Source organism: Lepisosteus oculatus, unplaced genomic scaffold, assembly GCF_040954835.1.
Source record: "Lepisosteus oculatus isolate fLepOcu1 unplaced genomic scaffold, fLepOcu1.hap2 HAP2_SCAFFOLD_40, whole genome shotgun sequence".
NCBI classification, from domain to species: Eukaryota; Metazoa; Chordata; class Actinopteri; order Semionotiformes; family Lepisosteidae; genus Lepisosteus; species Lepisosteus oculatus.
The window spans coordinates 2,596,563-2,623,648 of record NW_027167934.1 but is presented as its reverse complement, the minus strand read 5'-3'; the positions used below and the strand labels follow the sequence as shown (position 1 = coordinate 2,623,648).

Genomic DNA, 27,086 nt, shown 5'->3' with positions numbered 1-27,086 from the left:
ATCACCACTCCTGTTCAGATTTCTTCTTATGGTGGACTCATGGACACAGACGTAAGACAAAGTAAACCACCTGTTTGCTAGATCCCATCCCCACTCAACAAGTCAAAGATTCCCTCGAAGGACTGGCAGGACCTATAATTAGTATGATGAATGCATCGCTTGCGTCAGGCGTCGTACATGATCAATTTAAGGTAGTGGTTCTTAGACCGCTCCTTAAGAAGTCAAATTTGGATCCACAAGTTCTTAACAACTACAGGCCTGTCTCAAAGGTCCCATTTCAATCTAAAAGTCTTGAAAGAATAGTTGTTGCCCAACATCAAATGGATTCAAATAATTTACTTGAGAAATTTCAGTCTGGTTTCTGAAACTGCATTAACAAGAGTCGTAAATTATATTCTCTTAGCTACTGATGCGGGGAATGCAACAGTGCTAGGAATGCAAACTTTAGGTTGCGCTTCTTCATGCTGCATCATTGGCATGAGTGGAGCTTTTTAAACGTCTGTACTTACTGCGCCCCATAAGAAATCGTTTGTCCCTGTTCAAAAGAGATTGTGCGATGTCCTGCAGCGTTCGCAAAGCAAACCTTTGACAGTTTGAATAGAGGAATTTATTCTGCTTCCTGTGCGTGCAGTAGTTACAAACTTGAACGTCTTTACACGATCTCCTGCAGTTTTCAGTGGGCGGGCTTTGTCAGATGGCTTGGAAAAACGCACTGTGTTTCGGCTCGGGAAACATCATGAGCAGTGTCCTGCATGTTTTCTGTGTATAGCTGTCTTTTAACGCATACAGAATTCATTCGAAATCATTGATTTCTCCAATTAACAAGGGTCCCTTAAATGATGAGTCAAAGTAACATCTAATCGGATTAGTTTCCTTAGAGCTGGTTCAGAGTTTGCTCAAGAGTTTACCTATCACAGATGCGCAAAGAAGAATGTTGGGGGTGCACGCTTCAAGGCGCCTTACAGCTGTAGGGAGTGATTCGAGACGATTCGTGGCGTGTGCTCGTTCCCATATACCATACGCCCCGGCGTGCAGTGCTAGGATGACGTACAATACCGCTTGGGCACGTAAGGGTGTTATATGCAAGTGCGGGACGTGAGGGTTTTCGTTTGTTCGTTTTGTTTTGCTCTGCTTTGCTTTGTTTTGCTTTCCATCGCGTGGGTAAGAGCGTAAATAAAAAGGCGATTCCTGCGTCTACCACTAATGTAAGAGCTATTTCAAGTGCGACGTGGTGCGGCTTTTCAAATGCTTGTGGGCATTTCTCTGTTGTTGATTCTTTTTTTGTGTGTAACAAAGTGGCATTTTCATGTCCGGACGGGGAGACTTTATCATTCCGACATGAAGCCACCCTTAAGTCCTCTGAGGCGTGTCTGTCTGCAAGGCTTGTATTTTGGAAATGTTTTTTTGAAACGGAGAACGACTTTGAAATAGGCTTCCGCCGGCGCCTCGCGATCCAGGTAAGATTGTAGCAAGAACGCAGCGGTGGTGGGGCTTGCTGTAGTCGTGGCAGAGTGGTTAAGGCGATGGACTAGAAAGCCATTGGGGTCTCCCCGCGCAGGTTCGAATCCTGCCGACTACGTTATCCGCCTCCAGTCGGTGTGTTTCGGCGCAAGCAAAGAAGCACGCCTCTTTGCTGTTCCTGGTGGTTTTAAAACGCCCAATCGCTTGTACCCGCTGCCTTGGAAATAAGTTCTTCAGCGTCCGCGAATGGCATTTTGCAGCTGGAAGCAGATGTCGACGCGTTTTGCACAGAGCACCAAAAAAGTGTCTTTTTTGAAGGCCCAGGCACTGAGCATTGGTGGTTCAGTGGTAGAATTTTCGCCTGCCACGCGGGAGGCTCGGGTTCGATTCCCGGCCAATGCAGTGGCTTTTGCAGCGAGCGGCTCCATCACTTGCATCCCCTTGCAACTCGCAACTCAAAAAACCCACTGAAGCTAAGCAGGTGTGAGCCAGGTCAGTACCCGGATGAGGGTGAGCTACAGGGAAAAACAAAGCTTCCAGCTGGAAGCGGTGTTAATGGTGCCGGCGGTGGGGCGCTCGCCCTGAGGTCTGTGCGGGTCCCAATGCCCCAGTATAGTGACGGAGATGCTGTGTTGTAAAAGGGCGCTGTCTTTTGGATGAGATGTAAAACCGAGGTCACAGCGCTCTGTGGTCATTCAAAATGACCACCAAAACCTTTGACAAAAGCTCTTGGTAATTGATGGTCTTCAATAATGCTTCTCCTTTAGGTACATTTTAAATCAGCTGAAAAATGCTGTGAAATGGGGGGGCACTTCAGGCCAGTGTAGGATTTGGGTTACAAGAACCATGAAACTGCACGAGAAAGCCCTTACACTGAATTACAAGGCTTTCTATTCAAAGGAGGACAAAAGAAATTCCCTGAGTTCGATTTTTTGCAGCACAGAGAGGAGCACTGTTGTGAGGCTGGTTAGCTCAGTTGGTTCGAGCGTGGTGCTAATGACGCCAAGGTCACGGGTTCGAGCCCCGTACTGGCCAGGTCCTTTTCTCCTCTCTTACCAAAGCTGTTAGGTTCCTTTCCGTGGTGAGAGGGGTTGTCATGCAACGCTGCCACATAGTGCCGACAGACAAGAGTGTTGCGGGAGAAGAGAAAAGTGTTTGAAGATTTAAGAGTGTCTTAGGTGGAGCCAAAATCAAGTGTCACAAATACAAGTGGGAGGATTTCCAATGTTTAATATGGTAAAAATAAGCGGAAGTTATCTGCCGGTCCGGCACAGTCTGCCATGCTTTTGTCATATACTGTAAAGTGGTGTCGAACTGGGTGTCGAACTGGAGCCTCACCATTTGCATATGTGAGGCTCCAGTTATACATCGAGTGTCACATTAAATGACAAAAATGAAGAGAGTTAAAGCAGCTGGAGAGGTTTTCTTACAACTTTTGAGCTGACACAGTTTTGGAAAATGTTTCCTTCACGCTGCACTGTACAACATAGGCAGCCAAGAGTCTCCAAAACAAAACAGAATTGACAGATAGGAGAAAATTCCCACTCATCCTGAAGTTCCCAAAATCCAGCACTGAGCGTAAACAAAGTGTCTAAGTAGCGTGGGAATGCTAACCCTAACCCTAGCTGGAGTTTGAGCAATCCAGCACTGAGCGTAAAAAGATGAGTCAAAGTAACGTCTAATCGGATTAGTTTCCTTAGAGCTGGTTCAGAGTTTGTTCAACAGTTTACCTTTCACAGATGGGCAAAGAAGAAAGTTGGGGGTGCACGCTTCAAGGCACCTTACAGCTGTAGGGAGTGATTCAAGACGATTCGTGGCGTGTGCTCGTTCCCATATACCGTACGCCCCGGGGTGCAGTGCTAGGATGACGTACAATACCGCTTGGGCACGTAACGGCGTTATATGCAAGTGCGGGACGTGAGGGTTTTCGTTTGTTCGTTTTGTTTTGCTCTGCTTTGCTTTGTTTCGTGGTCAAGAGGCGTAAGGTAAGTCATAATCCAGGGAGAACACTGGTGGCAAACAGTCCGAGGTGAGAGGCGAGGTCCAAAGTCAAAAAGGCAGAAGGGGAGTCCAATATCCAGAATAAACGAGGTAATGGAAAAAATGCCAGGTAGAGCTCTCAAGGAATAGACTCAATACTGAGCAGCGGGAAGCAGGTAAAGATGGTAAAAATAGCACTGTGTACCGCACGGTGGAGTGTGTGCAGGTGGGTTAACTCGTGCGGCAGCGTTTGTTAATAATCACCCACTGCTGGTGCTGATTAGATCGCTTAAGAGTTGGTCTTAACTGCCTGGCGGTCATGACAAGCTCCTCTTTAAGCTGTGGTTTAGTTTTGCAATCGTATTTCTAGAGCAGTTATTTATGGGGGTGGGTGGGTCTTTCACAGAGGCTCAGGACAAATCCCCCACATGAAATTTTACTGTGTGCGTTCAGACAGTCACAGGTCAAGAGCCAGGCAGGAGGACAATGGACAGAAGAGCCAACGAACTAAAAATAAAAGAACGAATATGAAAAAGCCACCATCTTTTTCTTTTTGACATTTTCCGACTTTCATGCAAGCCAGGACAAAGTTGCTCGTAGCTACTTGTGGATTCAAATACTCTATCGAGTGCTTTGATGAGTTTTTGCAATTTGATTGTCGTCCTGTCAGCCTGTTTCTGTTTTTTTTTTCAATCTAGGGATGGAAAGTATGAGGGAAATGATGGAGCAATCAATAACCGCTCCGGAAAAATGGCAGAAAGGAATGGTCCGTCACTAAGGACATTTGTGAAGCAGAGGAGTGACATCACCACAAAGGCGACACATTCTGCTGATGGTTTTGGTGAATAATGATTGAGGCGCGTTAAGAGAAAGGTAGCTGTGTCAGCATGCGTAGGCTGCAAAGGATCAAGCAAAGGTTTACTCCATGCTGAAAAGAGAAGAAAAGAAGCACAATGTTTCGACTGTGGAGCCTTCTGCACCATCTTCTTTAGCGGTGATGATGTTTACATTGGAAAAACTGAGACATGCGTCCCTGGGTGGCCTTGAACCACCAACCTTTCGGTTAACAGCCGAATGCGCTAACCGATTGCGCCACAGAGACTGACGGCCGCTTGTGCTCTCTACATTTGCAGGTTTATGGTCAAAGAAAACAATCACTTGCGCTTCTTGCAGCCGGCAATCTTTTTCCACTGACAACCAAGAAATGGATTTCATCTTTCACAAGCTGTATGGATTTCTTCAAAAACAAGTTATTCCAGAAAGGAAATGAATTCTTGCATTAAACTGAACCAAGCTGTACATGTTTGTCTGAAATGAGACATTCGGCACAACAAGACACGGAGAGAGGCACCGCTGGTATTCAGACCCAGGATCGCCTGCTTACTAGGCGGGCACTTTAAGCCACTAGGGAACAGCACCAGCGGAGCACCGCGCTTTTACAGACACTTAGACACATCTGCATTTGGTGTGCACTTAACCTGCTCTCTGAGCCCGTTGCCTCCGTCCCATTTAATAGCAGAACTGACGCCAAGAGAAATGATGAGAAATGGCATTTATCGGGCACTTTTCATGTCCAAGGAGTTCAATGCCCTTGACACCTCCCCAAGGCGACAGAGCTGTGCATTCTTTGGCGACACCATTTTTTCTTTTGTTTAATTTCTATACTTATTGATAGAATAAAAACGATATGTCATGTACTGTAAGGGAAATGTCTCTTTTCATGGGGAAAGCTAGCACCAGCAAATGTTGTGTTTAGAAGAAGTGATTTAACATGACACGTGACCTAATTTACCGGAGCAAAAGCTCACCCAGCAAGCCCTGCTTTACTTCTACAGGAGAGAAGTACTGTAGAGTCTGCTAGATGTTCAGCTGGGTAGCTACTTCAGCATGCCTCGGCTGCAAAGGATCAAGTAATAGGTTTATTGCATGCTGAAAAGAGAAGAACGGAAACACAGCATTTCGACTGTGAGGTCTTCTCACACCTGAAGAAGCCTCACACCTGTAAAAGGCTCCATGGTTTTCTTTCTTCTCTTTTCAACATGGAATACACCTATTGTCTGCAAGATGTGACAATTTCATGGTGTTTTGGAAGAAAACCTTTTTTCTTTGAATTCAAAATCAATCGGAATTTCAGCACGACACATCAACACTATTTCTGTTCTCTGTGGTAGAGTGCAAGCGCATGTTCCATGGGCCAGTGTCGTAATGGATAACGCGTTTGACTTCGAATCAGAAGATTGTAGGTTGGAGTCCTGCCTGGCTCGTGAGGCTTTTAAACCTCTCAGGTTCCTCGGTAACAGGTTGCCGTCATGTATATGAACTATAAAAAAGCATTTGCCACAACCCGTAAATTAGCACGCAAGTGCGGGCTAGTTAACACAGAACTGTATGGAGATCATCTCCAGCTCCGAGCTCAATTGCAATGAAAAAACATGCAGAACAGAACTGGAGAGCAGCTGAATTTGTGCTCAGTAGGGTGGGGAGGACTCAGCATTGCTATTGTTCTAATTATTATGAACTGCAGGGGATCTGAATCAGAACATGTCAGTTAGTTTGATCATTGCGTCAATATGTAGGCCACGTTAATATAGAATTATTACTTTGTCTGTCTCTTCTTTGTATATAGCTGAATGTCCCTGACAATTTCATGTTGCCTGCGATGTGTCCCCTCTCCCCACAGCAGTGGCAGATGACCAGCCGTCATCGCTCCCCCAGCATCGTCGCGCTGGGCGTCTCCTCCTCCCCATCTGATTCCCCGTGCGCCCCTCCGTTGGCGCCCACCGGTTTCCTCGAATACGGCATCAGTCTGCTCAGCCAGAGCCAGGGCCTGCTCCAAGGGGACCAGTGCGGCCAGCATCACTTGGCACTGCACCTCAGTCGGCGCCGGGGCCAGGAACGCCTGGAGCGCTATTTCCCGGTGGGCCTCCTCCGGGAGAGTAGGGTAACCCTGGCGGGCTAAGTAGGCCACGTCTGCGGCTGTTACCTTCACTGTTACCTGGATACCTCTTTATCTAGAACTCACTCTTCCCCCTGCCTGTCTGGCTTCTTTTAATCCTTCTGTGCCCGGATTGCAGCGGGTAAGATATTTTTCCAAGAAAAAAAGAGAAATTAAAAAAAGAGAAATTTCACCAGAGCCCCTGCTCATGTCTAATTTTTAGTTTAGAAGGATTCAAGCAAGATTTTGGATGAAAGGCAGCGACCTTAATCAAGCCCAAATCATAATTGAACCCATTCAGAGCCTACATTACATTTTAGTGTTTCATTCTGAGCAGAATGCCCTCACACCTGAAGAAGGCTTGCGTTTTCTTCTCTTTTAAGCATGTGTACAATGCTGTAATACAATTTAAAATAATTAAAAGTTTAAAAAGTATCAACTAAACTCCATTAATATCGAGTGTCTTTTATACAGCTTTTATACAGCTTTTAAGTATAGATTACACTTTTCTAAAATGTATTTAAAAAATAAAAACGATTACTAATCTAATCTTTCCACGTTTGATCCCAAAATCCCAAGAAAAATTAATCTAAACTAGGAGAAAGCTATGCTGAAAGTTTATTAATATACTTAGAAGACAAAGATAACAATTTATGTTGCATTTGTCTGATTGTGAATCAAAAAATACATTTAATTAACTGCTCTCAGTGACAGCTGACAATCCTCCATACACTCAAGTGAAAAATTAGTAATGCCAATGTAAACGTCGTATTTACAATTTGTTGATAATAGAAATGTTAAGTTCTCTAAAGCTTTTTGAGGCAGCAAAAGATTTGAACACCCTATATTGTAATGAGCTGCTGAGCTGAGAATGGGTTATGTTCCTGCTGTCAGAGGGGGTGGAAAGTGCCCGCGGTTATTTAATTAGTATTACAATTCACACTGATTCCCTTGCAAAGGTATGGACATAAGAATATTCGTGCGTGGTCAAAAAATGGCATTAAGCACTTAAAATTAATATGGTTAATAAGAGTAAACTGGAACATGCTGTAACAAGATCGGCTAAACTGGGATCTATCGCTTACGCCTGAAATTGGAGCTGCTGTCGCAGTGAATAGCGACTAATAAGTCTGTCTTTCTGTGGGGGGAAGGGAATCTGATCTGATCTGCAAACCTCCAACAGAGCTGTTCAACTGGTTTTTGTCGGGCACATCAAGTGTCAGGTGTAAGCGATAAATATATTTAGCTGAAAAGCTGTACAACGCAAGACATTTCAGTACTCTAGGTTTCGTGAAAAAGCACATTGTGCTGCTGTAATACAGTTTAAAATAATTAAAAGTCTAAACAGTATCAGCTTATGTATGGGTTGTAATTTAAAAAAAGTCAAAAACCGCACTCAAAATGCAATTTAGCGCTTTCTGGCAAGAGGAGACACCCAAATTAATAATGTAACATGCTACTGTTTGTGCATGGATATAGTTATAATGCTATTTCCTTAGACACGTGATTCCATGTTTTATTTTGAATCCCCGGCGGAACCGGGCATCCATAAGAATCAAGTACTGTAACAGGTTTATTCTATGCTGAAAAAAAAGAAGAAAGAAAACACATTCCATAAGAATCAGCGCCTTTATATAGCGCCTTTAAAGGTGGCTTCTCAAAACGCTTTACAGGATAAAAACAACAATAACAACAACAACAACAACAATATTGTGTTTCATTGCACTTTGACAGATTGTCTTTAAATCAACTGTTGATTTAAAGTTTGACAGTAAATGTTTATATTGTAACGCATACAGCCTCCATTTCTTATTAAAAATGTAGCCTAAGAGGGGGGGTCTGCTCTCACAATCCTCCATATACTCAAGTGAAAAATTAATAATGCCAATGTAAACATCGTATTTACAATTTGTTGATAATAAAAATGTTAAGTTTTTTAAAGCTTTGTGATAGTTTACCCAGTTTACCCATTGTTATTAAAAATGACTTGGATTCGAACATGTTGTGATATTTAGAAATATAAAAGTCAATTAACTGTCAATTTCCATATTTATGTCTTTATTTAGCGGTTTCATTAGTGACAAAGGCTAAACTTTCTTGGAAAAATGTCTTTGCTGTCTTGCTGATACGTTAAGCTTTCTAAACTCAGCCACAAAGTCATGTGACTGATTTTTCGCCCTGTTTCGTTGGTTAAACGCAATGATCACAAGCACCACCATGGTAACTGGGACATGTAGTTTTTAATTCAGATTGAATTATAACTGTACGTACTGTAGCGGCGAGGCTTATTAATAAGACAGAATTAAGTGTTGCTGTGCTTTCCCAAATGAGGCCCCATCTCCCTCTTCATCTCTGTGGTGCAGTAACAGAGAAGCTATTCATGCAGACTGATTTAAAGATGTTTTCTTTTGATAAGGTACAGCTCCCAAATGGGGATGCACTTAGCTAAGCCTGGCTATCATGATCAATGGTCATCCATTGGCGCCTAAAGGTCTGCAAGATTCCAAGAGAGAGCCTCATCCAAGTGGTCTACAACCCCAAGGTCAACATCACCAGAGCACCGTCGCAAGCTGAACAGCAAAGCCTGGCATAGAGCCAGAGAGCGCGGATTAGACAGCAACAAGCCTGCAACTGCTTTGTGCCCGCAGGAGATCTGAATCCCCAGAGATTGGATGAGTATTCAACTTCACTGCATGACAGCTCGAGAATTCAATTGTTATCCCAACCAGTTGATATCAATTTAATTCCTAAGAGTTATGTACTTGTTTTGAGTATCTAGTGTAGAAGTTATAACCAAGTTCATTTACGAAACGGTCTAAATGAATGATATACTGAACGTATGTCCTCTTGATATATGTAACTCTTTGTAACTGACTGAATATATACCTTTTGTATTCTGATAACCCTCTCGATAAGATCTGTTAGGTTTACATGCATATTCTATGTATTAATAAATGTATCCTCGTGTATTAGTACCTGTGTGTGTGCGTTGTTTGAGTTATGTCGCATGGTTGGATTCTAAAGCCATCAAAAGAATCAACTTTGTGATTTACTGCTATAATGAATAATTGTCTCAGTAAATCCCAAATCCTACAGAACTAGTGCCTTCAGAGAGCACACTACAGATGTTACCTATTTATCGTTGAACAGGATGTATGTGATGTGGCGACTAGGTTCAATTTTGTATCCTCTTTAAAAGATTAAGGATTGGGGTGAGTGTGATTTACCACCCTTTCAGCTAAGAACCCGACGTGCGGACCGTTTAAGCTGCATAGACTCGGTCGTTTAACTCTTCTCCATTAGCAGGGTTAAGGTTAAAGAAAAAAACATTGCTGACCTCTTTTTTTTTTGCCAGCCGCGAGCGCTGATTAGCAAGGTTTGTATTTCATGTTTTGCAAGTTGCATCCATTTTAAGAAAAACAAGTCGTTCAAGACAGGAAATGAATGCTTGCATTTAATTAAGTCTAGCCGTAGGCGGTTGTCCATAATGACCAGTTCTGTTTGAGAAGACAGAACAAAAAAGGCACCGCTGGGATTCAGAGCCAGGGTCTCCTGTTCACTAGGCAGGCGCTTTAAGCAACTAAGCCACGGCGCCCCAGGAGCACTGTCCTTTTGCAGCCACTTGGACACACCACTCAGACACATCTGCATTCGGTGTGTGCTCCGCCTGCTCGCTGAGCAAGTTGCCACCTTTACATACAATAGCAACATCAACACCAAGAGAAAGGGTGACAAATGGCTTTTATCTGGAACTTTTCATGTCCAAGGAGCTCGATGTGCTTTCTGTGTACAACAGGGCCACTGATCTCCACACTGGCCATTGAACCACAGCAGTGGCTTGCTGGCTTGACATCTCCCAAGGAAAATGTTGAAATCGCATGTGGAACAGGAAAATGACCCTCGAGTACGAGGGAAAAAAAAGAAAAAGATCATCTGGAGCGCGCCAACCCATGTCCGGACAGCCCACTTCTGTCGACGAGGTGGCTGAGTGGTTAAGGCGATGGACTGCTAATCCATTGTGCTCTGCACACATGGGTTCAAATCCCATCCTCGTCGCTCTCCATGTCTGACACGTGTGCCCGTTTGGCATTGGCCATCCTGTCGTTTGCTCCGGTTCTAGAGCTGTGCATTTTCTAGCGGTGGCTGAACATGGTATAGTAGGCTAACGTCGGTATCGAGCAGTAACAGTAATGGTATTTACGTGCCGCTGCTGCCAAGTAGCTCTGGTTTGAGACCGCGTTTTCACTTACTTGCAACGCAAACAGAGAAAGCGATTTTTGACAGTCTCTCGAGAGACTGCGCTAGGTGTTTAGGGATAGACTTTGTCAGTTCCCCCTGGGATGGTGGCCTCTCAAATAGTTTGTGATTCCTCTAGACGTTTATACAGTAGAAGCCTGCTTCGTGGCTTAAATCCAAGCTAAGGAAACGAGTTAGAGGTCTGATGCAGAACTGCGAATTCAATGAAGGGGAACACTACAGTACATTGCACTGTATGTGTGAGGAAAGCTGCCCCCTACTGTTCCTTGTCGACCGAACAGAGGACTGTAAAGGATACCGCTAAGAAACTTTAGGATGCTGGTTGGAATCCAGCTCCAAAGTAGCCCCTTTGGGTGTTATGTCATCAAAAAGTAAGAACAGCGAATCTCCATTTGATCAAAAGCGCAACAGAACTGTTTTCCGTGGAGCAGGTTTCAGACCCGTAGACCTGTTTTATTTGTAGGGCAGGGCGCATTCCCAAACGCGAATCTCCTGTTTTAGAAATGCTTTGGGCGGCGTGAAGTGAAAATAAGAAGTGGGCTCCAGATGCACATGGAAGCAATCAAGTGTTTCATCCGAGCTGTTTCAAAGACTGCTCAACAGCTTTCCTTTTACAGAGGCCCAACGATTAATGATGGGGGTGCACCCTTCAATGTGCCTTACGACTCTAGGGAGTGATTGAGACGATTCGTAGCGTGTGTTCATTTCCCTCTATTCCCCATGTTGCAGTGGTAAGACGGTGTGCATTCTGACAGCAATCTCTTTCAAAAAATGATTTTACCTTATCGCGGCTTTGCCCTTCTTGCCTCTTTGGACAATATCTCCATCTTGTGGTCGTTGTTGGTAATGTCTTCTTATGCCCTTTTTTATTTAAATTCTCTATTAGTTGATTATAGAATCTCTACAATGGAGTTGAAAACATCAGTTTTATAGCAGACAATATGACATTATTTATAGTCCAATTAGAAACTTATTACCCTGTTTTTAACATAATAACAAATTAAAATTGATTAAAACTAAGTTTGGAACACCAGGGAACATAACGAATGATTTTTAGGAAAACCATGAGGTTCTCTGTGTCCGATGCCTGCAAGGGGAGAAAGCTAGAATCCTTTGATTTTTTCAAAATTTGAAAATAAACATCATATAACAACTGCTTTCATTCCTAGGAATGAAAAATAACAATTTTTGAAGACATAGTAGTTTCTAAAACACTACAATAAAGTTAAAAACATCAGTTTTATATTACATTATTTTTAGTGAAATTAGTCATTTTTTGCACTATTTTTAATAAAATATCTAATTAAAAGTGATTAAAATTAAGTTTGGAACAACAAGGAACACAAAAAAAAAGATTTTTAGGAAAACCATGAGGTCCTCTGTGCCCGATGCCTGCAAGGGGAGAAAGCTAGAATCCTAAAAAAAAGTTATCAATTCTAGAGCCTAAGAGGAAAACAAGACAAATGTATATCTCCAAATAATTTTATGTGCTTCAGAAGAGCCCAGGAAAGTTTTTTGCATACATGAAACCACGCCCGTTTGCACATAAGCAGACATGGTTGCACACACGACTGCATGAAAGCACACGTGCATGCGAAGTCATCCTGTTGAGCATTTGAAAAGCCGCACCACGCCGCACTTGAAATAGCTCTTACATTAGTGGTAGACGCAGGAATCGCCGTTTTATTTACGCTCTTACCAACGCGATGGAAAGCAAAACAAAGCAAAGCAGAGCAAAACAAAACGAACAAACGAAAACCCTCACGTCCCGCACTTGCATATAACGCTGTTACGTGCCCAAGCGGTATTGTACGTCATCCTAGCACTGCACCCTGGGGCGTAAGGTATATGGGAACGAGCACACGCCACGAATCGTCTCGAATCACTCACTACAGCTGTAAGGCGCCTTGAAGCGTGCACCCCCAACATTCTTCTTTGCGCATCTGTGAAAGGTAAACTCTTGAGCAAACTCTGAACCAGCTCTAAGGAAACTAATCTGATTAGATGTTACTTTGACTCATCTTTTTACTCTCAGTGCTGGATTGCTCAAACTCCAGCTAGGGTTAGGTTTAACATTCCCACACTATTTAGACACTTTGTTTACGCTCAGTGCTGGATTTTTGGAACTTCAGGACGAGTGGGAATTTTCTCCTATCTGTCAATTCTGTTTTGTTTTGGAGACTCTTGGCTGCCTATGTTGTACAGTACAGCGTGAATGAAACATTTTCCAAAACTGTGTCAGCTCAAAAGTTGTAAGAAAACCTCTCCAGCTGCTTTAACTCTCTTCATTTTTGTCATTTAATGTGACAATCGATGTATAACAGGAGCCTCACATATGCAAATGGTGAGGCTCCAGTTCGACACCACTTTACAGTATATGACAAAAGCATGGCAGACTGTGCCGGACCGGCAGATAATGTCCGCTTATTTTTACCATATTAAACATTGGAAATCCTCCCACTTGCATTTGTGACACTTGATTTTGGCTCCACCTAAGACACTCTTAAATCTTCAAACACTTTTCTCTTCTCCCGCAACACTCTTGTCTGTCGGCACTGTGTGGCAGCATTGCATGACAACCCATTTCACCACGGAAAGGAACCTAACAGCTTTGGTAAGAGAGGAGAAAAGGACCTGGCCCGTACGGGGATTGAACCCGCGACCTTGGCGTTATTAGTACCACGCTCTAACCAACTGAGCTAACCGGCCTCATGACAGTGCTTCTCTCTGTGCTGCAAAAAATCAAACTCAGGGAATTTCTTTTGTCCTCCTTTGAATAGAAAGCCGTGTAATTCAGTGTACGGGCTTTCTCGTGCAGTTTCATGGTTCTTGTAACCCAAATCCTACACTGGCCTGAAGTGCCCCCCCATTTCACAGCATTTTTCAGCTGATTTAAAATGTACCTAAAGGAGAAGCATTATTGAAGACCATCAATTACCAAGAGCTTTTGTCAAAGGTTTTGGTGGTCATTTTTAATGACCACAGAGCACTATGACCTCGGTTTTACATCTCATCCAAAAGACAGCGCCCTTTTACAACACAGCTTCTCGGTCACTATATTGGGAGATTGGGACCTGCACAGACCTCAGAGTGAGCGCCTCCCCGCTGGCCCCATTAACACCGCTTCCAGCTGGAAGCTTTGTTTTTCCCTGTAGCTCACCCTCATCCAGGTACTGACCTGGCTCACACCTGCTTAGCTTCAGTGGGTTTTCAGTTGCGAGTTGCAAAAGTTGGGATGCAAGTGATGGAGCCGTTTGCTGCAAAAGCCACTGCATTGGCCAGGAATCAAAACCAAGCCTCCTGCGTGGCAGGCGAGAGTTCTAACAATGAACCACCAATGCTCAGTGCCTGTACCTTCAAAAAAGACGCTTTTTTGGTGCTCTGTGCAAAAAGCGTCGACATCTGCTTCCAGCTGCAAAATGCCATCCGCAGACGCTGTGAATTTATTTATTTAGACACCGCTCAGAATCCCCTGTAAGATTCTCCTTCAATTCCGTTTTGCAGTGCTTTAGCTCTTTCAAAAGGCTTCGCTTTGCTAGTCACAATCCAAGGCTCGTGACAGCATCTGAAAACACTCGCCACTGCGTTGGCCAGGGATCGAACCTGGGTCAACTGCTTGGAAGGTAGCTATGCTCACCACTATACCACCAACACACACCCGCCGGAGCCCTCCAGGACACCACCAGAGAATGCTCACGATTTCAGAAGCTGTCTCCGGGACGTGCTGATTCCACACATCCTGAATAAATCATGTTATTGTTAGTTGCTGTAGCTAGACGTTCAAATGAGTTTCATGGCCAGATGGACTGTTTCCTCAAGTGGTATAGTATTGCAGTAAGACAGCACGATGCCTGCAAGACTATGTCACGCTAAACACCACAGATTGTGTTTGTCCGTTCGTGTCAGTCGTCCTGCAGCCACGGGAAGTGGGACACAAACATGCTGCAATGCTTTCAAGACGTTAGGATTTGTTTGTGCAACATCCGAGAAGAGTACTTGTGGCTTGAATGTGACTGAGCAAGGTGTTTAAAGACAGAGACTGAAAACTGTTAAAGGATGAGTCAAAGAAACGTCTAATCGGATTAGTTTCCTTAGAGCTGGTTCAGAGTTTGCTCAAGAGTTTACCTTTCACAGATGCGCAAAGAAGAATGTTGGGGGTGCAGGCTTCAAGGCGCCTTACAGCTGTAGAGAGTGATTCGAGACGATTCGTGGCGTGTGCTCGTTCCCATATACCGTACGCCCCGGGGTGCAGTGCTAGGATGATGTACAATACCGCTTGGGCACGTAACGGCGTTATACGCAAGGTTTTCGTTTGTTCGTTTTGTTTTGCTCTGCTTTGCTTTGTTTTGCTTTCCATCGCGTTGGTAAGAGCGTAAATAAAAAGGCGATTCCTGCGTCTACCACTAATGTAAGAGCTATTTCAAGTGCGACGTGGTGCGGCTTTTCAAATGCTTGTGGGCATTTCTCTGTTGTTGATTCTTTTTTTGTGTGTAACAAAGTGGCATTTTCATGTCCGGACGGGGAGACTTTATCATTCCGACATGAAGCCACCCTTAAGTCCTCTGAGGCGTGTCTGTCTGCAAGGCTTGTATTTTGGAAATGTTTTTTTGAAACGGAGAACGACTTTGAAATAGGCTTCCGCCGGCGCCTCGCGTTCCAGGTAAGATTGTAGCAAGAACGCAGCGGCAGTGGGGCTTGCTGTAGTCGTGACCGAGTGGTTAAGGCGATGGACTAGAAATCCATTGGGGTCTCCCCGCGCAGGTTCGAATCCTGCCGACTACGTTATCCGCCTCCAGTCGGTGTGTTTCGGCGCAAGCAAAGAAGCGCGCCTCTTTGCTGTTCCTGGTGGTTTTAAAACGCCCAATCGCTTGTACCCGCTGCCTTGGAAATAAGTTCTTCAGCGTCCGCGAATGGCATTTTGCAGCTGGAAGCAGATGTCGACGCGTTTTGCACAGAGCACCAAAAAAGCGTCTTTTTTGACAGCCTAGGCACTGAGCAATGGTGGTTCAGTGGTAGAATTCTCGCCTGCCACGCGGGAGGCTCGGGTTCGATTCCCGGCCAATGCAGTGGCTTTTGCAGCGAGCGGCTCCATCACTTGCATCCCCTTGCTAATAGAAATGTTAAGTTCTCTAAAGCTTTTTGAGGCAGCAAAAGATTTGAACACCCTATATTGTAATGAGCTGCTGAGCTGAGAATGGGTTATGTTCCTGCTGTCAGAGGGGGTGGAAAGTGCCCGCGGTTATTTAATTAGTATTACAATTCACACTGATTCCCTTGCAAAGGTATGGACATAAGAATATTCGTGCGTGGTCAAAAAATGGCATTAAGCACTTAAAATTAATATGGTTAATAAGAGTAAACTGGAACATGCTGTAACAAGATCGGCTAAACTGGGATCTATCGCTTACGCCTGAAATTGGAGCTGCTGTCGCAGTGAATAGCGACTAATAAGTCTGTCTTTCTGTGGGGGGAAGGGAATCTGATCTGATCTGCAAACCTCCAACAGAGCTGTTCAACTGGTTTTTGTCGGGCACATCAAGTGTCAGGTGTAAGCGATAAATATATTTAGCTGAAAAGCTGTACAACGCAAGACATTTCAGTACTCTAGGTTTCGTGAAAAAGCACATTGTGCTGCTGTAATACAGTTTAAAATAATTAAAAGTCTAAACAGTATCAGCTTATGTATGGGTTGTAATTTAAAAAAAGTCAAAAACCGCACTCAAAATGCAATTTAGCGCTTTCTGGCAAGAGGAGACACCCAAATTAATAATGTAACATGCTACTGTTTGTGCATGGATATAGTTATAATGCTATTTCCTTAGACACGTGATTCCATGTTTTATTTTGAATCCCCGGCGGAACCGGGCATCCATAAGAATCAAGTACTGTAACAGGTTTATTCTATGCTGAAAAAAAAGAAGAAAGAAAACACATTCCATAAGAATCAGCGCCTTTATATAGCGCCTTTAAAGGTGGCTTCTCAAAACGCTTTACAGGATAAAAACAACAATAACAACAACAACAACAACAATATTGTGTTTCATTGCACTTTGACAGATTGTCTTTAAATCAACTGTTGATTTAAAGTTTGACAGTAAATGTTTATATTGTAACGCATACAGCCTCCATTTCTTATTAAAAATGTAGCCTAAGAGGGGGGGTCTGCTCTCACAATCCTCCATATACTCAAGTGAAAAATTAATAATGCCAATGTAAACATCGTATTTACAATTTGTTGATAATAAAAATGTTAAGTTTTTTAAAGCTTTGTGATAGTTTACCCAGTTTACCCATTGTTATTAAAAATGACTTGGATTCGAACATGTTGTGATATTTAGAAATATAAAAGTCAATTAACTGTCAATTTCCATATTTATGTCTTTATTTAGCGGTTTCATTAGTGACAAAGGCTAAACTTTCTTGGAAAAATGTCTTTGCTGTCTTGCTGATACGTTAAGCTTTCTAAACTCAGCCACAAAGTCATGTGACTGATTTTTCGCCCTGTTTCGTTGGTTAAACGCAATGATCACAAGCACCACCATGGTAACTGGGACATGTAGTTTTTAATTCAGATTGAATTATAACTGTACGTACTGTAGCGGCGAGGCTTATTAATAAGACAGAATTAAGTGTTGCTGTGCTTTCCCAAATGAGGCCCCATCTCCCTCTTCATCTCTGTGGTGCAGTAACAGAGAAGCTATTCATGCAGACTGATTTAAAGATGTTTTCTTTTGATAAGGTACAGCTCCCAAATGGGGATGCACTTAGCTAAGCCTGGCTATCATGATCAATGGTCATCCATTGGCGCCTAAAGGTCTGCAAGATTCCAAGAGAGAGCCTCATCCAAGTGGTCTACAACCCCAAGGTCAACATCACCAGAGCACCGTCGCAAGCTGAACAGCAAAGCCTGGCATAGAGCCAGAGAGCGCGGATTAGACAGCAACAAGCCTGCAACTGCTTTGTGCCCGCAGGAGATCTGAATCCCCAGAGATTGGATGAGTATTCAACTTCACTGCATGACAGCTCGAGAATTCAATTGTTATCCCAACCAGTTGATATCAATTTAATTCCTAAGAGTTATGTACTTGTTTTGAGTATCTAGTGTAGAAGTTATAACCAAGTTCATTTACGAAACGGTCTAAATGAATGATATACTGAACGTATGTCCTCTTGATATATGTAACTCTTTGTAACTGACTGAATATATACCTTTTGTATTCTGATAACCCTCTCGATAAGATCTGTTAGGTTTACATGCATATTCTATGTATTAATAAATGTATCCTCGTGTATTAGTACCTGTGTGTGTGCGTTGTTTGAGTTATGTCGCATGGTTGGATTCTAAAGCCATCAAAAGAATCAACTTTGTGATTTACTGCTACAATGAATAATTGTCTCAGTAAATCCCAAATCCTACAGAACTAGTGCCTTCAGAGAGCACACTACAGATGTTACCTATTTATCGTTGAACAGGATGTATGTGATGTGGCGACTAGGTTCAATTTTGTATCCTCTTTAAAAGATTAAGGATTGGGGTGAGTGTGATTTACCACCCTTTCAGCTAAGAACCCGACGTGCGGACCGTTTAAGCTGCATAGACTCGGTCGTTTAACTCTTCTCCATTAGCAGGGTTAAGGTTAAAGAAAAAAACATTGCTGACCTCTTTTTTTTTTGCCAGCCGCGAGCGCTGATTAGCAAGGTTTGTATTTCATGTTTTGCAAGTTGCATCCATTTTAAGAAAAACAAGTCGTTCAAGACAGGAAATGAATGCTTGCATTTAATTAAGTCTAGCCGTAGGCGGTTGTCCATAATGACCAGTTCTGTTTGAGAAGACAGAACAAAAAAGGCACCGCTGGGATTCAGAGCCAGGGTCTCCTGTTTACTAGGCAGGCGCTTTAAGCAACTAAGCCACGGCGCCCCAGGAGCACTGTCCTTTTGCAGCCACTTGGACACACCACTCAGACACATCTGCATTCGGTGTGTGCTCCGCCTGCTCGCTGAGCAAGTTGCCACCTTTACATACAATAGCAACATCAACACCAAGAGAAAGGGTGACAAATGGCTTTTATCTGGAACTTTTCATGTCCAAGGAGCTCGATGTGCTTTCTGTGTACAACAGGGCCACTGATCTCCACACTGGCCATTGAACCACAGCAGTGGCTTGCTGGCTTGACATCTCCCAAGGAAAATGTTGAAATCGCATGTGGAACAGGAAAATGACCCTCGAGTACGAGGGAAAAAAAAGAAAAAGATCATCTGGAGCGCGCCAACCCATGTCCGGACAGCCCACTTCTGTCACCGAGGTGGCCGAGTGGTTAAGGCGATGGACTGCTAATCCATTGTGCTCTGCACGCATGGGTTCAAATCCCATCCTCGTCGCTCTCCATGTCTGACACGTGTGCCCGTTTGGCATTGGCCATCCTGTCGTTTGCTCTGGTTCTAGAGCTGTACATTTTCTAGCGGTGGCTGAACATGGTATAGTAGGCTAACGTCGGTATCGAGCAGTAACAGTAATGGTATTTACGTGCCGCTGCTGCCAAGTAGCTCTGGTTTGAGACCGCGTTTTCACTTACTTGCAACGCAAACAGAGAAAGCGATTTTTGACAGTCTCTCGAGAGACTGCGCTAGGTGTTTAGGGATAGACTTTGTCAGTTCCCCCTGGGATGGTGGCCTCTCAAATAGTTTGTGATTCCTCTAGACGTTTATACAGTAGAAGCCTGCTTCGTGGCTTAAATCCAAGCTAAGGAAACGAGTTAGAGGTCTGATGCAGAACTGCGAATTCAATGAAGAGGAACACTACAGTACATTGCACTGTATGTGTGAGGAAAGCTGCCCCCTACTGTTCCTTGTCGACCGAACAGAGGACTGTAAAGGATACCGCTAAGAAACTTTAGGATGCTGGTTGGAATCCAGCTCCAAAGTAGCCCCTTTGGGTGTTATGTCATCAAAAAGTAAGAACAGCGAATCTCCATTTGATCAAAAGCGCAACAGAACTGTTTTCCGTGGAGAAGGTTTCAGACCCGTAGACCTGTTTTATTTGTAGGGCAGGGCGCATTCCCAAACGCGAATCTCCTGTTTTAGAAATGCTTTGGGCGGCGTGAAGTGAAAATAAGAAGTGGGCTCCAGATGCACATGGAAGCAATCAAGTGTTTCATCCGAGCTGTTTCAAAGACTGCTCAACAGCTTTCCTTTTACAGAGGCCCAACGATTAATGATGGGGGTGCACCCTTCAATGTGCCTTACGACTCTAGGGAGTGATTGAGACGATTCGTAGCGTGTGTTCATTTCCCTCTATTCCCCATGTTGCAGTGGTAAGACGGTGTGCATTCTGACAGCAATCTCTTTCAAAAAATGATTTTACCTTATCGCGGCTTTGCCCTTCTTGCCTCTTTGGACAATATCTCCATCTTGTGGTCGTTGTTGGTAATGTCTTCTTATGCCCTTTTTTATTTAAATTCTCTATTAGTTGATTATAGAATCTCTACAATGGAGTTGAAAACATCAGTTTTATAGCAGACAATATGACATTATTTATAGTCCAATTAGAAACTTATTACCCTGTTTTTAACATAATAACAAATTAAAATTGATTAAAACTAAGTTTGGAACACCAGGGAACATAACGAATGATTTTTAGGAAAACCATGAGGTTCTCTGTGTCCGATGCCTGCAAGGGGAGAAAGCTAGAATCCTTTGATTTTTTCAAAATTTGAAAATAAACATCATATAACAACTGCTTTCATTCCTAGGAATGAAAAATAACAATTTTTGAAGACATAGTAGTTTCTAAAACACTACAATAAAGTTAAAAACATCAGTTTTATATTACATTATTTTTAGTGAAATTAGTCATTTTTTGCACTATTTTTAATAAAATATCTAATTAAAAGTGATTAAAATTAAGTTTGGAACAACAAGGAACACAAAAAAAAAGATTTTTAGGAAAACCATGAGGTCCTCTGTGCCCGATGCCTGCAAGGGGAGAAAGCTAGAATCCTAAAAAAAAGTTATCAATTCTAGAGCCTAAGAGGAAAACAAGACAAATGTATATCTCCAAATAATTTTATGTGCTTCAGAAGAGCCCAGGAAAGTTTTTTGCATACATGAAACCACGCCCGTTTGCACATAAGCAGACATGGTTGCACACACGACTGCATGAAAGCACACGTGCATGCGAAGTCATCCTGTTGAGCATTTGAAAAGCCGCACCACGTCGCACTTGAAATAGCTCTTACATTAGTGGTAGACGCAGGAATCGCCGTTTTATTTACGCTCTTACCAACGCGATGGAAAGCAAAACAAAGCAAAGCAGAGCAAAACAAAACGAACAAACGAAAACCCTCACGTCCCGCACTTGCATATAACGCTGTTACGTGCCCAAGCGGTATTGTACGTCATCCTAGCACTGCACCCTGGGGCGTAAGGTATATGGGAACGAGCACACGCCACGAATCGTCTCGAATCACTCCCTACAGCTGTAAGGCGCCTTGAAGCGTGCACCCCCAACATTCTTCTTTGCGCATCTGTGAAAGGTAAACTCTTGAGCAAACTCTGAACCAGCTCTAAGGAAACTAATCTGATTAGATGTTACTTTGACTCATCTTTTTACTCTCAGTGCTGGATTGCTCAAACTCCAGCTAGGGTTAGGTTTAACATTCCCACACTATTTAGACACTTTGTTTACGCTCAGTGCTGGATTTTTGGAACTTCAGGACGAGTGGGAATTTTCTCCTATCTGTCAATTCTGTTTTGTTTTGGAGACTCTTGGCTGCCTATGTTGTACAGTGCAGCGTGAATGAAACATTTTCCAAAACTGTGTCAGCTCAAAAGTTGTAAGAAAACCTCTCCAGCTGCTTTAACTCTCTTCATTTTTGTCATTTAATGTGACAATCGATGTATAACAGGAGCCTCACATATGCAAATGGTGAGGCTCCAGTTCGACACCACTTTACAGTATATGACAAAAGCATGGCAGACTGTGCCGGACCGGCAGATAACGTCCGCTTATTTTTACCATATTAAACATTGGAAATCCTCCCACTTGCATTTGTGACACTTGATTTTGGCTCCACCTAAGACACTCTTAAATCTTCAAACACTTTTCTCTTCTCCCGCAACACTCTTGTCTGTCGGCACTGTGTGGCAGCATTGCATGACAACCCATTTCACCACGGAAAGGAACCTAACAGCTTTGGTAAGAGAGGAGAAAAGGACCTGGCCCGTACGGGGATCGAACCCGCGACCTTGGCATTATTAGTACCACGCTCAAACCAACTGAGCTAACCGGCCTCGCAACAGTGCTCCTCTCTGTGCTGCAAAAAATCAAACTCAGGGAATTTCTTTTGTCCTCCTTTGAATAGAAAGCCGTGTAATTCAGTGTACGGGCTTTCTCGTGCAGTTTCATGGTTCTTGTAACCCAAATCCTACACTGGCCTGAAGTGCCCCCCCATTTCACAGCATTTTTCAGCTGATTTAAAATGTACCTAAAGGAGAAGCATTATTGAAGACCATCAATTACCAAGAGCTTTTGTCAAAGGTTTTGGTGGTCATTTTTAATGACCACAGAGCACTATGACCTCGGTTTTACATCTCATCCAAAAGACAGCGCCCTTTTACAACACAGCTTCTCGGTCACTATATTGGGAGATTGGGACCTGCACAGACCTCAGAGTGAGCGCCTCCCCGCTGGCCCCATTAACACCGCTTCCAGCTGGAAGCTTTGTTTTTCCCTGTAGCTCACCCTCATCCAGGTACTGACCTGGCTCACACCTGCTTAGCTTCAGTGGGTTTTCAGTTGCGAGTTGCAAAAGTTGGGATGCAAGTGATGGAGCCGTTCGCTGCAAAAGCCACTGCATTGGCCAGGAATCAAAACCAAGCCTCCTGCGTGGCAGGCGAGAGTTCTAACAATGAACCACCAATGCTCAGTGCCTGTACCTTCAAAAAAGACGCTTTTTTGGTGCTCTGTGCAAAAAGCGTCGACATCTGCTTCCAGCTGCAAAATGCCATCCGCAGACGCTGTGAATTTATTTATTTAGACACCGCTCAGAATCCCCTGTAAGATTCTCCTTCAATTCCGTTTTGCAGTGCTTTAGCTCTTTCAAAAGGCTTCGCTTTGCTAGTCACAATCCAAGGCTCGTGACAGCATCTGAAAACACTCGCCACTGCGTTGGCCAGGGATCGAACCTGGGTCAACTGCTTGGAAGGTAGCTATGCTCACCACTATACCACCAACACACACCCGCCGGAGCCCTCCAGGACACCACCAGAGAATGCTCACGATTTCAGAAGCTGTCTCCGGGACGTGCTGATTCCACACATCCTGAATAAATCATGTTATTGTTAGTTGCTGTAGCTAGACGTTCAAATGAGTTTCATGGCCAGATGGACTGTTTCCTCAAGTGGTATAGTATTGCAGTAAGACAGCACGATGCCTGCAAGACTATGTCACGCTAAACACCACAGATTGTGTTTGTCCGTTCGTGTCAGTCGTCCTGCAGCCACGGGAAGTGGGACACAAACATGCTGCAATGCTTTCAAGACGTTAGGATTTGTTTGTGCAACATCCGAGAAGAGTACTTGTGGCTTGAATGTGACTGAGCAAGGTGTTTAAAGACAGAGACTGAAAACTGTTAAAGGATGAGTCAAAGAAACGTCTAATCGGATTAGTTTCCTTAGAGCTGGTTCAGAGTTTGCTCAAGAGTTTACCTTTCACAGATGCGCAAAGAAGAATGTTGGGGGTGCACGCTTCAAGGCGCCTTACAGCTGTAGGGAGTGATTCGAGACGATTCGTGGCGTGTGCTCGTTCCCATATACCGTACGCCCCGGGGTGCAGTGCTAGGATGATGTACAATACCGCTTGGGCACGTAACGGCGTTATACGCAAGGTTTTCGTTTGTTCGTTTTGTTTTGCTCTGCTTTGCTTTGTTTTGCTTTCCATCGCGTTGGTAAGAGCGTAAATAAAAAGGCGATTCCTGCGTCTACCACTAATGTAAGAGCTATTTCAAGTGCGACGTGGTGCGGCTTTTCAAATGCTTGTGGGCATTTCTCTGTTGTTGATTCTTTTTTTGTTTGTAACAAAGTGGCATTTTCATGTCCGGACGGGGAGACTTTATCATTCCGACATGAAGCCACCCTTAAGTCCTCTGAGGTGTGTCTGTCTGCAAGGCTTGTATTTTGGAAATGTTTTTTTGAAACGGAGAACGACTTTGAAATAGGCTTCCGCCGGCGCCTCGCGTTCCAGGTAAGATTGTAGCAAGAACGCAGCGGCAGTGGGGCTTGCTGTAGTCGTGGCCGAGTGGTTAAGGCGATGGACTAGAAATCCATTGGGGTCTCCCCGCGCAGGTTCGAATCCTGCCGACTACGTTATCCGCCTCCAGTCGGTGTGTTTCGGCGCAAGCAAAGAAGCGCGCCTCTTTGCTGTTCCTGGTGGTTTTAAAACGCCCAATCGCTTGTACCCGCTGCCTTGGAAATAAGTTCTTCAGCGTCCGCGAATGGCATTTTGCAGCTGGAAGCAGATGTCGACGCGTTTTGCACAGAGCACCAAAAAAGCGTCTTTTTTGACAGCCCAGGCACTGAGCATTAGTGGTTCAGTGGTAGAATTCTCGCCTGCCACGCGGGAGGCTCGGGTTCGATTCCCGGCCAATGCAGTGGCTTTTACAGCGAGCGGCTCCATCACTTGCATCCCCTTGCAACTCGCAACTCAAAAAACCCACTGAAGCTAAGCAGGTGTGAGCCAGGTCAGTACCCGGATGAGGGTGAGCTACAGGGAAAAACAAAGCTTCCAGCTGGAAGCGGTGTTAATGGTGCCGGCGGTGGGGCGCTCGCCCTGAGGTCTGTGCGGGTCCCAATGCCCCAGTATAGTGACGGAGATGCTGTGTTGTAAAAGGGCGCTGTCTTTTGGATGAGATGTAAAACCGAGGTCACAGCGCTCTGTGGTCATTCAAAATGACCACCAAAACCTTTGACAAAAGCTCTTGGTAATTGATGGTCTTCAATAATGCTTCTCCTTTAGGTACATTTTAAATCAGCTGAAAAATGCTGTGAAATGGGGGGGCACTTCAGGCCAGTGTAGGATTTGGGTTACAAGAACCATGAAACTGCACGAGAAAGCCCGTACACTGAATTACACGGCTTTCTATTCAAAGGAGGACAAAAGAAATTCCCTGAGTTCGATTTTTTGCAGCACAGAGAGGAGCACTGTTGTGAGGCCGGTTAGCTCAGTTGGTTTGAGTGTGGTGCTAATAACGCCAAGGTCACGGGTTCGAGCCCCGTACTGGCCAGTTCCTTTTCTCCTCTCTTACCAAAGCTGTTAGGTTCCTTTCCGTGGTGAGAGGGGTTGTCATGCAACGCTGCCACATAGTGCCGACAGACAAGAGTGTTGCGGGAGAAAAGTGTTTGAAGATTTAAGAGTGTCTTAGGTGGAGCCAAAATCAAGTGTCACAAATACAAGTGGGAGGATTTCCAATGTTTAATATGGTAAAAATAAGCGGAAGTTATCTGCCGGTCCGGCACAGTCTGCCATGCTTTTGTCATATACTGTAAAGTGGTGTCGAACTGGGTGTCGAACTGGAGCCTCACCATTTGCATATGTGAGGCTCCAGTTATACATCGAGTGTCACATTAAATGACAAAAATGAAGAGAGTTAAAGCAGCTGGAGAGGTTTTCTTACAACTTTTGAGCTGACACAGTTTTGGAAAATGTTTCCTTCACGCTGCACTGTACAACATAGGCAGCCAAGAGTCTCCAAAACAAAACAGAATTGACAGATAGGAGAAAATTCCCACTCATCCTGAAGTTCCCAAAATCCAGCACTGAGCGTAAACAAAGTGTCTAAGTAGCGTGGGAATGCTAACCCTAACCCTAGCTGGAGTTTGAGCAATCCAGCACTGAGCGTAAAAAGATGAGTCAAAGTAACGTCTAATCGGATTAGTTTCCTTAGAGCTGGTTCAGAGTCTGCTCAAGAGTTTACCTTTCACACATGCGCAAAGAAGAATGTTGGGGGTGCACGCTTCAAGGCGCCTTACAGCTGTAGGGAGTGATTCGAGACGATTCGTGGCGTGTGCTCGTTCCCATATACCGTACGCCCCGGGGTGCAGTGCTAGGATGATGTACAATGTACAATACGGACCGGCAGATAACTTCTGCTTATTTTTACCATATTAAACATTGGAAATCCTCCCACTTGCATTTGTGACACTTGATTTTGGCTCCACCTAAGACACTCTTAAATCATCAAACACTTTTCTCTTCTCCCGCAACACTCTTGTCTGTCGGCACTATGTGGCAGCGTTGCATGACAACCCATCTCACCACGGAAAGGAACCTAACAGCTTTGGTAAGAGGGGAGAAAAGGACCTGGCCCGTACGGGGCTCGAACCCACGACCTTGGCGTTATTAGCACCACACTCTAACCAACTGAGCTAACCAGCCACACGACAATGGTCCTCTCTATGCTGACACTGCTCATGATGTTTCCCGAGCCGAAACACAGTGCGTTTTTCCAAGCCATTTGACAAAGCCCGCCCACTGAAAACTGCAGCAGATCGTGTAAAGACGTTCAACTTTGTAATTACTGCACGCACAGGAAGCAGAATAAATTCCTCTTTTCAAACTGTCAAAGGTTTGCTTTGCGAACGCTGCAGGACATCGCACAATCTCTTTTGAACGGGGACAAACGATTTCTTATGGGGCGCAGTAAGTACAGAAGATTAAAAAGCTCCACTCATGCCGACGATGCAGCATGAAGAAGCGCAACCTAACGTTTGACAGACAAAGGCCGGGCGCCGCTACGAGCAATATGAAATCAAACTGACAGCACACAGCGTTTCGCGCTTACTCAAAAGTGATCTCGACAGACGCTGTTCTCTGCATAACGCTGAAAGAGCTAAAGAGCGTTTCTGTTGAGACGTAACAAGCTCGTTTCTTTTTACCATGATGTCACATTCCAATGCTCATCGAACCCGGGCTGTTTCCTCCAGCGGTATAGTATTGCAGTTAGACAGCACGATGCCTGCAAGACTATGTCACGCTCTGACGAGACTGTCAAAAATTGCTTTCGCCGATTGTATTGGAAACCGGCGGAAGCGGGGTATTGGGAAAAGTTTTCAACTAGCAATAATCGCGCCTCGGCTAAACCTCACAGGCTACGATACCGCCACTGCGCAAAGCTGATGGTTGCCAGGCAACCGCGGGGATCCTATGGAAATCGTTATCGATCGTCTCATGGCATGTCGTTGCTGTAACGCTTCATATTTGTCCTCTTCTTCATCTAGCTTGAGGTTTTGAAGAATTTCATGACAGACAAGGGCTCCGTCGGGAACAAAGGGCGTTGTGAGAAAACCGTTGCTTATTTTCAGCAGCAGAAATACAACCCTTTAAATACAAGATGACAGAACAATGACGAAGGGCATGCCGGGAGGAACTCATGCACTACAGAGGAAAGGGGGCGGGCAC

General features: G+C 44.3%; 13 non-coding genes across 13 annotated transcripts; 6 read left to right on the top strand and 7 right to left on the bottom strand.

The window, feature by feature from the left end:
• Positions 1–1,792: 1,792 nt before the first annotated feature.
• On the top strand, positions 1,793–1,863 carry trnag-gcc (transfer RNA glycine (anticodon GCC)). Its single transcript has one exon. It is a non-coding gene; the product is annotated as a tRNA-Gly (tRNA).
• A 559-nt stretch (positions 1,864–2,422) lies between these two features.
• On the top strand, positions 2,423–2,496 carry trnai-aau (transfer RNA isoleucine (anticodon AAU)). The gene has a single exon. It is a non-coding gene; the product is annotated as a tRNA-Ile (tRNA).
• Positions 2,497–4,469: 1,973 nt separating this feature from the next.
• On the bottom strand, positions 4,470–4,543 carry trnan-guu (transfer RNA asparagine (anticodon GUU)). Its single transcript has one exon. It is a non-coding gene; the product is annotated as a tRNA-Asn (tRNA).
• Positions 4,544–10,350: 5,807 nt separating this feature from the next.
• On the top strand, positions 10,351–10,432 carry trnas-gcu (transfer RNA serine (anticodon GCU)). Its single transcript has one exon. It is a non-coding gene; the product is annotated as a tRNA-Ser (tRNA).
• A 2,836-nt stretch (positions 10,433–13,268) lies between these two features.
• Positions 13,269–13,342, bottom strand: trnai-aau (transfer RNA isoleucine (anticodon AAU)). Its single transcript has one exon. It is a non-coding gene; the product is annotated as a tRNA-Ile (tRNA).
• Positions 13,343–14,215: 873 nt separating this feature from the next.
• trnag-ucc (transfer RNA glycine (anticodon UCC)) lies at positions 14,216–14,287 on the bottom strand. Its single transcript has one exon. It is a non-coding gene; the product is annotated as a tRNA-Gly (tRNA).
• A 4,643-nt stretch (positions 14,288–18,930) lies between these two features.
• trnas-gcu (transfer RNA serine (anticodon GCU)) lies at positions 18,931–19,014 on the top strand. Its single transcript has one exon. It is a non-coding gene; the product is annotated as a tRNA-Ser (tRNA).
• Positions 19,015–21,848: 2,834 nt separating this feature from the next.
• trnai-aau (transfer RNA isoleucine (anticodon AAU)) lies at positions 21,849–21,922 on the bottom strand. Its single transcript has one exon. It is a non-coding gene; the product is annotated as a tRNA-Ile (tRNA).
• Positions 21,923–22,795: 873 nt separating this feature from the next.
• Positions 22,796–22,867, bottom strand: trnag-ucc (transfer RNA glycine (anticodon UCC)). The gene has a single exon. It is a non-coding gene; the product is annotated as a tRNA-Gly (tRNA).
• A 1,046-nt stretch (positions 22,868–23,913) lies between these two features.
• Positions 23,914–23,995, top strand: trnas-aga (transfer RNA serine (anticodon AGA)). Its single transcript has one exon. It is a non-coding gene; the product is annotated as a tRNA-Ser (tRNA).
• An 843-nt stretch (positions 23,996–24,838) lies between these two features.
• On the top strand, positions 24,839–24,912 carry trnai-aau (transfer RNA isoleucine (anticodon AAU)). Its single transcript has one exon. It is a non-coding gene; the product is annotated as a tRNA-Ile (tRNA).
• A 1,077-nt stretch (positions 24,913–25,989) lies between these two features.
• On the bottom strand, positions 25,990–26,063 carry trnai-aau (transfer RNA isoleucine (anticodon AAU)). The gene has a single exon. It is a non-coding gene; the product is annotated as a tRNA-Ile (tRNA).
• A 597-nt stretch (positions 26,064–26,660) lies between these two features.
• On the bottom strand, positions 26,661–26,802 carry LOC138228229 (U4 spliceosomal RNA). Its single transcript, XR_011185315.1, has one exon. It is a non-coding gene; the product is annotated as a U4 spliceosomal RNA (small nuclear RNA).
• Positions 26,803–27,086: the final 284 nt, after the last annotated feature.